At 42.1% G+C, this 15,391-nt stretch overlaps 1 protein-coding gene and 1 long non-coding RNA gene across 3 annotated transcripts in view; one reads left to right on the plus strand and one right to left on the minus strand.

Moving 5' to 3' along the window:
* STK32C (serine/threonine kinase 32C) overlaps positions 1-15,391 on the plus strand; it is a 165,084-nt gene that overhangs the window by 46,630 nt on the left and 103,063 nt on the right. The gene's annotated exons all lie outside the window — the stretch shown is intronic.
* On the minus strand, positions 3,090-5,392 carry LOC310844520. Its single transcript, XR_014564164.1, has 2 exons — positions 4,947-5,392; positions 3,090-3,720 (listed from the first exon to the last, which is right to left on the minus strand). It is a non-coding gene; the product is annotated as an uncharacterized lncRNA (long non-coding RNA).

Consider the following 15,391-nt stretch of genomic DNA (forward strand, 5'->3'; position numbering starts at 1 on the left):
AATCGGATTCATGACTGCCAACAGTATGCCCCAGGGGTCTACATGTGAAAAATGCTCCCCAACAGTGCTGACCCACACAGCTGTGACATATGTGCGAGTACCACTGCCTTGTGGGTGGGGTCAAACATGGTTCTTTCTCACCCAGTCAGGATCTCTCCAGGAATGAGGGAGGATGTTGATTGTGTAGGAGAAGAGACTCAACATCCACTCTGCTCAGGTGGTTGTGAGCAAGTGGATCCAATACAACTCTCTCTCTCTGTGTGTGTGTATGTTGGAGCTTTAACATATATATATATATATTAATGATGTGCAGCTTGTCATGCTGAGAGAAAGCTGCACCTTCTGAAATTCTCCAACTGCATAGCTACTTAAAATTTGCAGCTGCTTTGAATCAAGTTAGGCCACTGATCCTTTTAACCCAACACCAGTCTGTTCTGATTGAGGTCTTTTCCTAGCTTTTTAGCCCAAGATCCTTTAATCTCTGTGGTGGGGAACTTCTAAAACACTTGGCTGTTTTTAATGTAGAAATATGTGACTGCTAGAACTGTTTTTACCGGTGTGATATAAGTGTTTTCCCCTAAAGCAATGTTTTTGGCCAGATAAGCAGCGACATCCAGTTCCTAGGGAGAGTGTGATTTAATTCCCCCACGAGCTAATGATTATTCATTTGGCTGGTTTCTGTTTCTGCAGGTGTCATGGGCCCAAATGGATAGTATGATGGACATCACTAGAAATTTTTTGTGTAGTGCAACTCTTTTGTGTTCTTCCTCTAAACTATTCATGACCCCACCACACTGCATGTGCTTAGTATGCTAAGTCACTCTGTAGCCAATTTCACTCTATAGCCAATTTCACATACAGTGGTACCTCGGGTTACAGACGCTTCAGGTTACAGACTCCACTAACCCAGAAGTAGTACATTGGGTTAAGAACTTTGCTTCAGGATGAGAACAGAAATTGCGCGACGGCGGTGCAGCAGCAGCAGGAGGCCCCATTAGCTAAAGTGCTGCTTCAGGTTAAGAACAGTTCCAGGTTAAGAACGGACCTCCGGAACAAATTAAGTACGTAACCAGAGGTACCACTGTACTGTTTTTGTTTAAAAATCAGTAAGATAATGCCTACGATGTGCTGTTGTTTGCTCTACAGCATCCCACAATAAACTCCATTTGTGACCAGATCTCTACTGTCATTTTGCCATGTTTATTGAATGTATGCGGCATATTCTAGATTACATGGAAGTTCAAAGGGAATGCAGAGAATTGCCCATGAACAGGAAAGAATTACTGTGTCTCAAGAATCTGGTAGCACTAAAGCTAGTAACAGTGGCTTAATAAACATTGCTTCATTAGACAAATGAAAAATATCCAAGGAACATAAGAAACTCTTCAGTTATTTCTCTAAGAAATGTGCTAGGACTTGGATTGGACTCCTGCAAATATATGAAATTCACATTTGCAAGGTATCTTTCACCAAGCAATAGCTCTGTATTGTTAAATAGGGTTACTTGCATATTGAAATTGCCTTCACTGCAAGCAAGGGTAGGAGGTAGAAGGGATGCCATTAGGGATGGGCGACCTTTCCCTTGCTCACTTCAGATTAGGACCAACAACTGTGAGCAAGCTCAGATGATGCATGAAAAAGTAACATTCTAAATTTGGTGGTTGTTTTTGCCACTCCCCTCTTTACCTGTTGTTGTTGCTGCTGCTGCTTTGACTCTATCTCTTGCCCCCCCTTTTCTCATTTTTCACTTTCTGTCCCTGCTTCTCCCTTGCTCCCGGATTATTGCAATTTTTCCAAGGGCACCAAAAATCCAAGCCGGCAGGGATCTCTGGGTCATGATGCTTGCCTTGTTTTTTTCAGATCTGCATTTTGAGTTTTGAACACTTGGTCATCCAACCTCTGCTTATCCTTGGCAATCTGTCACAAATGCTTTAGCTGAGATTCCTGCATTGCAGGGGGTGTGGACTAGATGATCCTCAGGGTCTCTTCCAACTGTATACGATTCTATGAATCGCAAAACTACACAATGTCCTTGCCTCTCTGCAGCCACGATTCCACCTGCTCTGCATTACCCCTCTTACAGCCTCCCTCCCCCAACACATACACACACTTCTTCCAACCAACTTGCTGAAGATAACGAGGGGAACCTAATAGAAAAGCCAAGAGAAATGTGCCAGAATCTATACATAGTTCCTTTGTTTTGACAACTGGCATACAGTTTATGCTAGCACTTCCATATGCATTAGTGAATGTCTTCAAGTATGCATGAACCAACAGCAGCGTTTCAGTGAAGCAAGGCATTATGAAAGAGAAAGGATGATTCTTAGGGAGTCCTGTGAATTCAGGTCTTAGGTTGAGACTTGGTAGTCCTGTGAATTTAAGCTCTTAAGCAGATCTTGAAGGCAATACCTTTCCCTTCAGCTCCCTGTTCCCAGTACCACTTAGTATTCAGTAGCAAAGAGGTTCTATTTAGCTGTCATGGCTATTAGCTATGAATAGGTCAATTCTCCATGGACCTGTCCAACCCCCTTTTCAAGCAATCTGACCCAGCGACCATCAGTCCATCTTGTGGCAATGAATGGCCATTGATGAACTGTACTTCCTTGGGAGAAACACTTTTATGTTGCCTGTTTTGAATCTACTGCCAACCAGTTTCACTGGGTGACCACGAGTTCTGAGAGTGGGGGGAGAAAAATGCTTTTCATCTACATTCTCCAGGAGGGAGTAGCCTCTGACTGTTTCTGACCAATGAGAACCAGAGTCCGTTTGTCAGGTAGGTCACATATTTCAGGCACCCGTTTCCGCCTTTGAATAGAACTGGATGGAAATACACGACTGGTTGGCACACAGGAAATGGTGGGGGTAAGAAATTCTTTACCACAGGAGGTATTTCAACTGAGGAAGTAAGAGGACATCCATTTCTGTTCCAACCCGCATTCATCAAACACAGCACTTCTTCTGTTCTGCTGCAGTTTGGCTGCTGACAACAACACTGTTATTTGTCTCACAGCCCACCATGGTAAAAATTAACTATGTAATCCTTACTTTATTCCATTTCATTCATTTCAATGCAAAGGAAACGCCATGCAAATTGGAAAAAAAGTAATCTATTACCTTCCACTCTATACCATTTGCAGCCTGAAAACAACTGATTGTATTTGCAGGATTGATTTTCATTTTGGACATTTCCATTTTCATCTGAATTCTCCAACCTCCCAGCCTCCCACCCCTTGATAATTTTAGCTGCTATTTCCTGTACCTTTCTCCTCTATTAGCATATCCTTCTTGAGATGGTGTAAAAATCTTGCCTTCCAGACTTAAAGCCAGGGGAGAAATACTTCCTCATGGTGGATACATAATTGGCACGGACGTGCAAATCCCCAGATGAGAACAAACGTGAATTCTAATGCTCAGTCATGAATTCTGTGCCATATATTAACCCTCTTATAAAGGGCAGGTATTAAAATTGCAGTCTCGTATGAATCAGAAGAGCTAACCAGGGAAAACTGGAAACTCACTATTGTTAGTGCTGCTTCCTTATAGCATCTTATTGTCCTTGTATTGCATTTGCTGCCAGTGGTCTAGGCATCAGGATGATGAATAGCAGTTGTCGGCTTGCCACTTGATTAGATTCGAGTACAAGATGTATTCCGAGCAGATCAAGAAGGGGTGTTTGATTTTTGTACAGCAGGGAATGCAAAGTCGTCGATGGAGAGGTTGCTAGCAGAAAGAGATAAAAGGACACCATTTGTCCCTTGTCCATATCATCAAGAGGGGAATTTCACACCTGATGAGGAAAAAACCCACCTCACCTGTCTTTCCAAAGCAGTGGAAGGAATTTAAGTTTTTGTAGGCAGACAGCTTGTCTGCATCGAAGTCCTATTGATTTCAGTTAAAGCCAAAATAGCTTCACAGTGTATACTGTGATGTTTGCTGTATTGACTCTAGTGTTTCTACAACAAATTTGTAAAGCATTAATTATCTGAGTCTTTAAACACCCGTGTACATGGGCCTGTTCACACTTCACATATCTGCTGTGGGCATGCTGCAGGTCTAACAGGTGAAACACTGATATACAAGCAGCAAGCACAATATTCACAAATAAAGCCATCATGTTAAAGCCTTGGTGTATTGAGTCTTCAAGTTATATATTTGCTTTAAGTGGATACAATCTTAGCATAGTAGCTACAAGAGCAACTTATATGGAGGAGATGATTTGTAGACCCTTTTAATGGTGCTTAGTATCATAAAGGGAATTCTCCTTAATTTGCAGCAGCTGGAATCTCAACTTCTACTTCTTAAGTGTTTTAGGTTCATAGGTCTTCAGCTTCCTGGCTACCTCTGTTTTCATTCAGATTTTAATTCTTTTAATACCTCAGTGTTAGCCAGCGTTCATGTGGGTGTTATATTAGTTTCTGAGCCCTTTGAGAATAAGGATCCATATGAAGAAATTGGGATGGAAGGTACTATAAATCTAACTATGTAATATATATATTTTTTAAAAGAAGGGAGGCACCACTTTAAACATTTATTATTAAAATTAATACTCTACCTTCATAAAAAGAACTCAAGGCAGCATAATAACTTTACTGCACTATAACATTACTGGGCTATAACAGCACATCAGTTTCCTGATCAGAACTAGATTGCACCTATTGCTCGAGCTTATCTCATATCTATACATATTTTGCTAGAATAACACTGTCTTGTCTTACTTGGGGAACATTGTAATTAATAACCTTTTATTAAAAGAATGTTTGACTTTGTACATCTGAACAGGTGATAACCGTTCTGGACACTTGTGGATATGAATAAGAGTTAAAAAATGATAAACGGTATATTTAGAAATGAAGCTTTTTATTTTTATTTGTAATGTGATAGTCATATGCCAATCCAAGTGAAGATGCCACTGCTACTAAGGTTAGTCACTAATAAGTCCTACTTACTCTGAATGTTGGGGGAGTGTGTGACAGCTTTCTGTTCCCTACAGTGTGTGTAGGCCTAAGCCTCGGGTGATGCTATTTGTTTTTTCTGAGAAGTAGCTGACATTTCTATGAAATTCTTTCACCTTTAACAGTTCTTATCTAGGAAGCACATAGATATAATATGTTGTTGAGATGGTCTTTTTTATTATTAGTGACACTGATGTGCCCACAATCGGAACACATTTTGAGGGCTATTGGCTTTTAGGTATTTTTCAGTTGCTGACGGTTTCCACGGCAACATATACCACTGTTGTCAGTCTGAGGAAGCCAATGGAGGGAATTGCAAAGGATGACAAAATGCCTACTGTTATTAACAGAGGGAATGTAAATATATAGATGCCTGACAGTAGGTATGGCCCACTCCACCTGGGAGCTAAGTGTGGCTGAAAAGCTACAATGTAGCTATCCTGATATAGGTCTTTGATAGGCTTCTTGTAGAAACATCATGACATCTTTTCATCAGTTTTAACCAAACTGAAATATAAGCTGATTGCCCCTTATTACAATGGGCAGGTTAAAGAGAAGTCTGGACAAAGTACCTGTCTATTGCAAAGACCTTGGTGGGGACATGCAATTTTGTCTTTCTAAATGGAGAACTGAGTTTCAGCCCTACCCGAGAAAGCAGGATAGTATATGAAGTGGGGACCAAGGCTATCCCTGTTCACCGTGATGCTAGTTTCTTAGGGAAACCTCCCCAACAGTTGGCCCATTGCTACCAGTTTACTACACCCAAGAAAAATGGATAGAAGCCACTGGTAACTAAGTCTGCTCCTATGTGAATAGTTCTTCATCTGCATACACTCTCACTCTGAGTTCAGTTTCTTTTTTTTTAGTGATTGTAGAATGCAATGCAACAAAGAGGATGTTGGGAATTGGTTGTTGACTATCCAATAGCTGCGTGAAACTTTGCCTTTCGGTTTGAGTCAAACAATAGCAAAACAATCTGCACAAAACATGCACATTACATAGAGCAAAATGTGAATAAGTGATTGAATGTGAAGAAGTGATTAGTTGTCCCATTTCTTGTTTCTCTTAAGTTTTTTTAAAGTAGGCCTGGCTTATTCAGATGGTAATCACAGGCTTTCAGTGAGCTACGAATGAAAGAGAGATGAAGGTCCAATTCCCTAAATAGAAGATTTCAGAATTATGTTAATTCTGGTCCTGCATCTTTTATACAAGAGTCAAGGTGCACATTGTGTGCGTGAGTTCTTTAAAGAGAAAATCTTGACTTGTACCCATTTAGATAATTGCCCCTTGTCATCAGGAAAATTGTAGGGATGGTATCTGTGTCCATGTTGTTTTGCTTTTCAGTTAGCTTGTCAACAGATGCTCTCGTGTAGGTGTAAGGGCGGGAATGGGGAACAGTGGAAGGCAGTGCTTTCAGTGGCAAAGCAACAACTTGCTCTAAACTGAAAGGGCCTGATTTCACCGTGAGTCTTGGTTTAGTCATTTGTACTCACATAAATTTAGGAAAGAATCATGGGCGTGTCAAAGAATAATGTTCTTTTGGGAGAAAAGGTTCTTTATGTTATTGAGCAGATGGTGGCGGGATTTGTAGTCTCCAAGATACCTTGCTTGTCTTACTGGCATGTATGGATGGATTTGTATATTTTAAGGCAACACAAAATGATTTAGAACCCATTGGCTGTGGCAAAGATACTTATAGCCAGCAAATAGTGAAGCTGTAATACTGCTGAGTGAAAATATTGGTTATTTAGACATGGAAAATTGCAAAGATGAAAAAAGTAATGGAATACATATATATTAAACAGAAGGCGGAAAAAGACTGGAATAGTTTTATTCAGTTTGCTTTGGGTTTTTAAGATTATAGAAGGCATTGTGTTCATAGACTCTGAAGGAGCTCAAGGTGGCCTACATAGTTTTGCTCCTCTCCAGTTCATCCACGCAACAACCCTGTAAAATAGGTTAGGGTGAAATCCTGTGACTGACCAATGTCTTCATGGCTGAGTGTGGATTTGAACTTTGGTCTCCTAAGTCCTCATCCAGTACTCTCGTCTTGTACTCTAACCACTACACTGGCTCTCTAACTGTGAGGGCTATAAACTTTATATATATACACATAAAAAGAAATATGAGATTCTTATGAAGCTTAATTCTGTATGCAGTACTGCATTCTGTGCTTTTTTTGCGCCACAACATATACATAGCCCTAAATAAAAGGAGCTGTCTCATATGGTTAGACTATAGCTCTGTTGTCTGGGCTCCTTTAACTACAAATGCCAGAGATTAAAACTACATTTTACTAGATGTAAATAATACACTCTTACCGCTGAGTTGTGACTCTCTCCTTCACCAGATTTTGCAGCAGCAGGTGGGCTTGTTTCACTTTGGGTTAGGGGTTTGCACCTAACAAGTTCTCAAATTAGGAACTTTGGTAAAATGTTTTTAGCCAATAAGCAGAAGAGTGCAATAGTGATTTAGTTTTGTTCAGTGTGAGCCAACCAAATTATTTTTATATGATCTTGGGTCAGCTACATCATATACCTTGTGATTACCTATGGTCCCTTTTACTCATAATATGGGTATGGTGATAGCCACATGGATATGTGAGAATAGCAAACTGATATTTCTGAAGGAAACCACATGCTCACTGTAATCCTTTTAAGAACATCAGAACGTAAGAATGGGCTGCTGGATCAGGCCAATGGCCCATCTTATTCAGCATCCTGTTGACGCAGTGGCCAACCAGATAGCTGTGGGAAACCAGGGAGCAGAGCATGAGCATAAGAGCATTTTCCTCTCCCCTCCTATGATCTCCAGCAACTGGCATCCAGAAACCTAAGACCTTTTCTACAGCTTAGGGTGGGCCAGTTGTGTGCCACAAAGCAAAGGAGGAAGGTAATTGAATGCAAAAAGTTCTAAGCACCAGATAATCTACTTTATCTGAAAAATATCAGCCTTTTGTAACAAACAGCTTATGAATAATAGCTACCGGTTATACAACTTCTATAAAATTACTAATTAAAACCATATGAGAGTTTATAGGCCATCCAGCCAAGCCTCTTGCCCATTTGTTCATTTAGCTTTTCCTCGATTCTTTCTTGCCTAGTGAGGAATAGTTCTATAATAACATCCTTTTAGTTTTGCTTCCAAGCTCAATAATAATTGATTATAATCATCTGCCTCTGACCTACGAAATCCTTAATAATGTATCCTTAATTTTTCTGTGCTCTGACCTGAAAGCAGGCCGATAATTTATGTCTGCTGCATTACAGGACCACTGAACGTTATCTGGCAAGCTTCAGATGACACTGAAAATGTCTGTTTGTTCTTTCCAAGAATAAAATGTCTGTTTGTGTGATTCAGATACCTTTATGATGGAAAAAATATTCTTTTCTGTATACTCTGACATTGCTAGCTCAACCCAGTCCCTGCCACTTTTCAAAGCAGCAGTTGCAAAAATGTCATTAATTAAAAAGAGAGATCTATGGTCTCTGTCATAGTTTAAATCAGATAGATGTAAATGAACAGAACCTCACATTTTCATAGACAAAGCTATTCATCCATTCCTTCTATCTAACAGACTATTCTTAGGAAGGAAGGGTCTGCCATGGCTAAGCAGGATCTGATTCCAGTTGCTGGAAAATCTTTCCAACAGTAGTACTGTGTATTTGAGGGTTGAGATAATATGGGTAAAGGCTCACTGTCACCATTTTTGCTGTGGGTGCCCAGCCTCCACATCCCGCTACCACAGCTGCCACTCTTTCACAGGACGCAGAAGTCACTTCTGGAAACCAAGTGGAAGTTTAGTGTCAATTTCAGTGTTAATTGCTTCCAGAGAAAATATACTTGCGATCCCATTAACTCAGAAAATCATGGGACAAAATTTGGGGGCAGTATTTTGGCATAAATTTCTTTCCCACCATTTTCATAGGTGCATCACAGACATCAGACATCAAGGAGGTGGGGTGGGTAGTGGTAATGACATGTCCAATGACACCTGTTGTTATGTCACATGATAACCATGGTTGTGAAGGGTACTTGGCATGATATCAATCAAAAAGCATTGTAAAAGGAATGCAAGAAACGTGAGCAGAATCGATAGCATTATATATATATAATAGCTCAAGGCTTGACACTCCCCTCTCCGTATAAGGTAATCATTGCCCAGAGGAATGTCAGGGGGCCCCTGCAGTTTTTACAAGCCTCTGCCTTAGCTGTATGACTCCCACATGCCCTCTTTCTTTATTTTATTATATCGAGTGCGATAAGCGACTCTTGTAAGGGCGGGAGCGGGCCGCGGACTGGACAACTATGCAGTACACATAGAAATTAAAGAAGGAATACATTGTATATAGCAACACAAAATAATGCAAATAACTACTATAATGATCACTAAAATTAATAAATGTCGAAGCCAACTTCCATCCGGAAGCCAAGAATATAAGAATTCTGATTCCAAGCTGCATGGTAGGCTTCCTTTGCTAATTTTTAACCATGCACTCGTGTCACTCCTACAGCACTGAGATTGGTCACTGTATGTTCCTGTAAGAGAACAAGAGCTATTAAACATGAATTTCAATGTATATTGACAGTTTGGATATATGCCCCATGATTCTTTCCCCTCTCTAATTTGAAAACAAATGGGGGCAGGCTCATGGAGGGTCAATTGTACTGGAGGCCAAAAAGTTTGCTTAGGGGATATAATATTTGTAAATCGAAAAGATCCATTGACAGGCACACCATGAAGCATTATGCCTGAATGGCTGGCAAAAGGGGGCACGTGCATACATAACCAACATTTAGAAGCATGCAATAAACTAGTAAACTTAATCATATCTTGCACAAAAATATTATTCCTCCATATCTTATGATAATTTTCTCCCCTAAAAGTTTTATTCAGCAACACAGTTCTTATAGTTCAAGAGTGGCTGAGCCGTGGATGCTGCCAGCCAGAGTAGGATTCTGATGACAGCGGCTTGCCAGCTGATAAGGTGAAATATGGTGGTTTCAACTGGACTGGGTCGTCTCCTTCTCTTCCTTGTATAACAGTGCAACAAAGGATGGCGAGGCAGATGGTGGGGAAGGCACTTCCGCAATTGAAGGAACTCGCCATGGCTGCACGCATCGAGCTGGAACCCACAAAGGCTTGTCCTCTAGGTGTCGCATGCGGAAAGGTTTCAATGCTTCACCCACAAAATGCTGACAAAGTGTAGGGGAGTTCCGCATGCTGTGAGACAGGACAACCCACTGATATTGCTGGGTGGGCTGCAAATTGTTATATACTGGCAATGTAAAAGCAAACCGTTCCTGTCTGCTGGAGCCAGTGGGATGAAGACGGTTCAATGTGGTCAAAAGTCAATTGTTCAGAAATAAGCTGTTCAGAAACGAGATGGTGCCATTGCTGCGGATTTTTCCTTTGGTGGAGGCCACTCTACACACACTGAGGTATCAATGATCTTGGTTTGCCACGCTGGAAACGTTGTATCGGTGGCTACAGGCTGGTTTTTTATTTTGCGCTGCCGCCAGCAGATGGGCCTTGTGGGTGGCTGTACCTACAGACTGACAAATGCGAAGCATAGCTGCTGTGTCTGTGGCAGGATTGCGTATTATCGGGCGCAACGCAACCTTACAATCCTCATTTGCATTTTCAAAGGCCAATTGTTTGATAATTATTTGCTTGGCTTCAGGATTTTCAATTTGTCTACTCACTGCTGTAATCAGCCTGTCCATAAAGGAAGAATATGATTCTCTAGGTTCTTGTCTGATTGAACCCCACCTAGACTGAACACTGGTGGGTTCCGGGATTTTTCTCATTGCTTGTTGAGCAGCAAGAGCAGTATCCCTTAATAAGATCTGTAGCAGTGTGGCTTGTACTGAGGCCTGAGCGAAGGGCCCACGCCCCATCATAGCGTCCATTACATCTGCGAGGGTAAGATTAGGATTATTCCCTCTTGCTTGTTGCAGTAAAGCAGGAGCATAAGCACGACAGGCGATTTCCCATTCATGGGCAAACAATACACCTGCTGATGGGGGTAAAACCATACGTGCCAAAAGCTTGATGTCATCTGGAACCAATAGCTGGGCTAATGTGGCTTCCAAAAGAGCTTGTGTAAATGGAGCTTGCAGTCCATTTGTCCTAACTGACAATTGAAGCTCTTTCAAGATTTTAAAGTCAAAAGGTTGGTGCTGGGCTTGAGTTCCTGCTGGAGCACCAGTAGGGGGCACAATAACAGGGAATGCCATGGTATCCTGTGATAAGGAACAGGCAAGTACTGCACGTTGAAAAGGGGTAGCTTGTTCTGCTGCTGAAAGAGCAGGGTCATTTCCAGCCAGACCACTGTATTTTTGCAGGATTGGGTCCTCTGGTGAGGCACTGTAATCTGGAGGTTTGGGGTCTGGGGCTGCTGGCAAAACAAGTGCTGGAACACATGGCATAGCAGCATGCTGAATTAATGAAGCTGAAGGTTGTTTTGGCAATGTAGCCATGGAGATATTTTTTGGTGATAGAGAGCCCATAGCATAACGAATTTTACACCGAGCATTTAAAATTCGAACACCAAAACTGGGATGTCCATGAAAATGTGCTCCAATCTTATCCCATTGTGTTAGCTCCCATGTGCCCTCTGCTGGAAACCAAGGACAATGCTCATCAATGGCTAGAATGAGCTGTATCAAATCACCCTCAGGAACTTCCAATTGGTTGGAGGACAGGAGAAATTGTAAGTCTTTTAAAAATGTCTGTTGCGGAGATGACAGGGAATTGCCCATATTTCTAAAATTAATATAATAGGGATCGACTCACCAGGGATCCGTAGATGAATTCAGCGCTGATTAGCCCTTTCCGGGCGGGGTGAGTCGATGATCGAGAAGCCTCTTATGGTTTCCTTTGAAGTTTGAAGTCAGCGTCCCACTGCTTCCTTTCTTTAGCCTTTGAAGTCCGTCTCAACTGCTTTCTTCAGTCAGCCTCCTTTCTTTTAAGTTTTCCTCTTCTTTTAATTGAGCCTCAGAGAGGGCACCACTTGTTGGAACCAGCCAGTCAATTGGTGCTTAGCATAGCATAGAAAAAAGACACAATGAGGCAGCGAGTATTTTCATAATGCTGGAGAGCTGGTCCTTTCAGCCTTTCTCCTCCGGCAGCTTTTTATTATCTCCTTTGTTCTCCCAGCCGCATGGCCGTTTTTTCAGTCTCCTGTTACCTCATCCGGTCAAGGCTTGATACTCCCCTCTCCGTATAAGGTAATCATTGCCCAGAGGAATGTCAGGGGGCCCCTGCAGTTTTTACAAGCCTCTGCCTTAGCTGTATGACTCCCACAGGAGGCCAATTCTGGATCCACACGTCCTTCCACAGTGAGGACATTGGTTTCTGGGTGGGAGTTGATCACGGTGTGGATTTGTCAAGTGTGCCTTCCTCCTAGCACGTTTCTCCCTTGCGTCCTGTGTTCGAGTGTCTTCAAAGCCCACGACACCTTTGCCCAGGGGTAGGCAACCTAAGGCCCAGTGGCGTAGCGTGGTGGGTGGAGGGGGGACCGGCCACACTGGGCGCAACATCTGGGGGGGGCGCTAATCTAGTGGAAGAGACTTGAGTGCTAAAATCCACGGGATAGGGGGCGCAAATTACTTGCCTTGCCCCGGGTGCTGACAACCCACGCTACGCCACTGCTAAGGCCCATGGGCCACAAGCAGCCCACAGGGGTCGTTCAACCGGCACACAAGCTGCCCCTGAACCGAGCTGCCTGCTCAGCGAGTCCCCATGTGCTGCACTAAGCTGGTACAGCATGGCACAGGGACGTGCTTCTGCGGTGCCAGAAATCGTGTCTGCGGAGACACAGATGCCAGAAAACGAGTACAGTACAATCTGGCCCACAGAGGGATCTCTGCTGGAGTGAACCAGCCCAGGCAAGGTAAACCTTGCCGACCCCTGGAATAGCCTCTGCTGAAATAAATAACAATGTCCCTAAGGTTTGGAACTCATTTGTCTGGAATATGCACCTTGGTTACTCCTAATGTTCACCTTAAATATGAGGGAAGCATTATGAGCCCTCATTTATTATTTGACTTGAGATGTCTCCCAGCCAGCCAGCCAGCCACCCACCCAGTAATGCCCATACCAAGTTGCAACTACAGTAGCTGCTGTTGCTCCAGCAGTGGTTGAGGAGAGTCTTTCTCCCTTTTCTTCTTCTGCCCTCCCAGGCACCTGAGAGGCTGCTGCTGCAGTGTTCCAGGTACCTAGGAGAGGATGAAGACAGGCTTCCCTCTGTCCTAATCCTACTGGAACAGTTGCTGCTAAGTGAGGAGGGCTTATAGGGGCTGGGCTGAAGGACTCAAAATTCACTTCTGATTGTGAAAGTACAGTGGGCTCCACCTTTTGTTCATAATTGGACTCAGGACAAGCAGCTCCATATTCCAATTTTGGAAGAAAATTGTTGTAGAGCTCAACTATGATCTGAACCAGGGAATAATAATAATAATAATAATAATAATAATAATAATAATAATAATAATTTTTTTATTTATACCCCGCCCTCCCCAGCCAAGGCCGGGCTCAGAGCGGCTTACAAGCAATAATAAAAACAAGATGAATGATTACAACTTAAAAACAAAAATAAAATACAACATTAAAATAATGGAACATTAAAATATAAAATAGTGGGATCTGCCCACTACTAGAGCTCTCTTCATGTACTCATAGACTGGGCTTGGGGCATGAATTGTGGAAAGGACTGTGCATCCCAGCCCTGCCCCCAATATCCCTGCCCTTCGAGTGACACCCCCAATGTTCCCACATTGAATGGGAAGGTCTGAAGGGTTGTTGTTGTTGTGGCATTCAGGCAAAGACACTTTGAATCCTCCTTGCACTATCAGATTTTATATATATATATTTTACAACAGCCATTATATAAAATTGCCCTGAACCGCTATCCATCAACATTTCTGCCAGTTTATGGAATAATACTTTGGATTCCTCTTGAGGATCAGGAGACCACAGAAGCAACACCTCATATGGTGCATCAAATCCACCAGGAGGAAAGGAAAACTGTACCACCACAATGACATGAGCACCCAGAAGCACTTTGCCATGGTTTCCTGCACTCCCCACCCCCCAATAATTGACAGCAATATAACCACAGCCATGATAGCTTACTACACCGAATGTTTTGGTGCACATGTGTGACTTAAATCTATATATCTCCTCTTTACAAAAACTGTGATCGATATTATCTTTATAGTGTCTATGGAATAGTTGATCTCTCACCCCTCTCCCACTCCCTGGTAAGCTGAATCAAATCAAGGCCACCAAGAAGCGAGGTTAAGGCATTTTTTGTCCTTCTGTTGAATCTCACGCTATTGGGGTGAGGAAAAGCCACAGACTGTCTTCCTCTGACAGTCATTCACTTTTACTCTTTGGTCTCTTTTGCTAAAGAGAATGACAATTAATATAATACTTTGATGATAACTTCACTAGCTCAATATCATGGATACGACCTTTGTTCTCTAAGAGCTTAACAGCGATCGCTATCTAATTTCACACATGATTGGACTGAGATCACAGATGGGCCAAATCAAATAGAGTAGGCATTTGCTCATGACTGGAGTGTTTCACATCTCAGAGCTACATTGATCCAGCTGATTTGTGGAAATCAGAATTACTGTGACCCTGAGCTCCAAACTGCTTAAATTCCAGAAAACAATTTGTCTCATGATTACATCAATACAACAGTCTGGACATAACCTGTGACCTATGTTTCATGAATGCCTTTCACTCTTAAAAGGTGGTGCTTTTGCCTTCTTGCTCTTAGCTCTTTGATGGGTTTGCTTTATTGCCTTTCTATGAAAGATTGATAGTATTTTATCACTGAAAAAACCTAGGGTAGATTAGAACAGGGATGGACAGAAGATAGATTGGAATATACTGGTAAATTATGGAGAGAGATGAATTAGATCAATGAGTATTTCTGACTTCCAGTTTTGTGAATGGGATGGAAAGCTCAATTTGCATACAGTGTACTGGGTCCAGAAAATCCTTTGGGCACCCTTGGACATATACCCCCAATTGCTTCTTTCTAGCAGGGTTTGCTGTTTAAATTTGGTGTCCAATGCAAGCTCTGCTCCTTTCAGCAGAGATTGGCTCTGCTCTGGAGCTCTAATGGGAAAAGGAAAGGGGAAGATGTGAAAAACAGAAAGGAATGTCAACAGCAACCTGTATTGCTTTTTCTTCAGTTGATTTAATGAACATGCTTCTTGTTATGTTCAACATTCCAATATGCTACCAATATGTTCATAATAAAATAAAGAATTTGATGAGATACAGTTTGCTAGATGACATGATGCATACTAATGGTAGGGTAAATGTGATAGATTTGCCTGTTCCTGACTTTGAAATATAATGTATTAATCTCTTCCCAAGATGTGGATTCTAAACATTTGGAGCGCATCACCAAAAA

Source organism: Podarcis gaigeae, assembly GCF_964106915.1.
Source record: "Podarcis gaigeae genome assembly, chromosome: 5".
NCBI lineage: Eukaryota > Metazoa > Chordata > Lepidosauria > Squamata > Lacertidae > Podarcis > Podarcis gaigeae.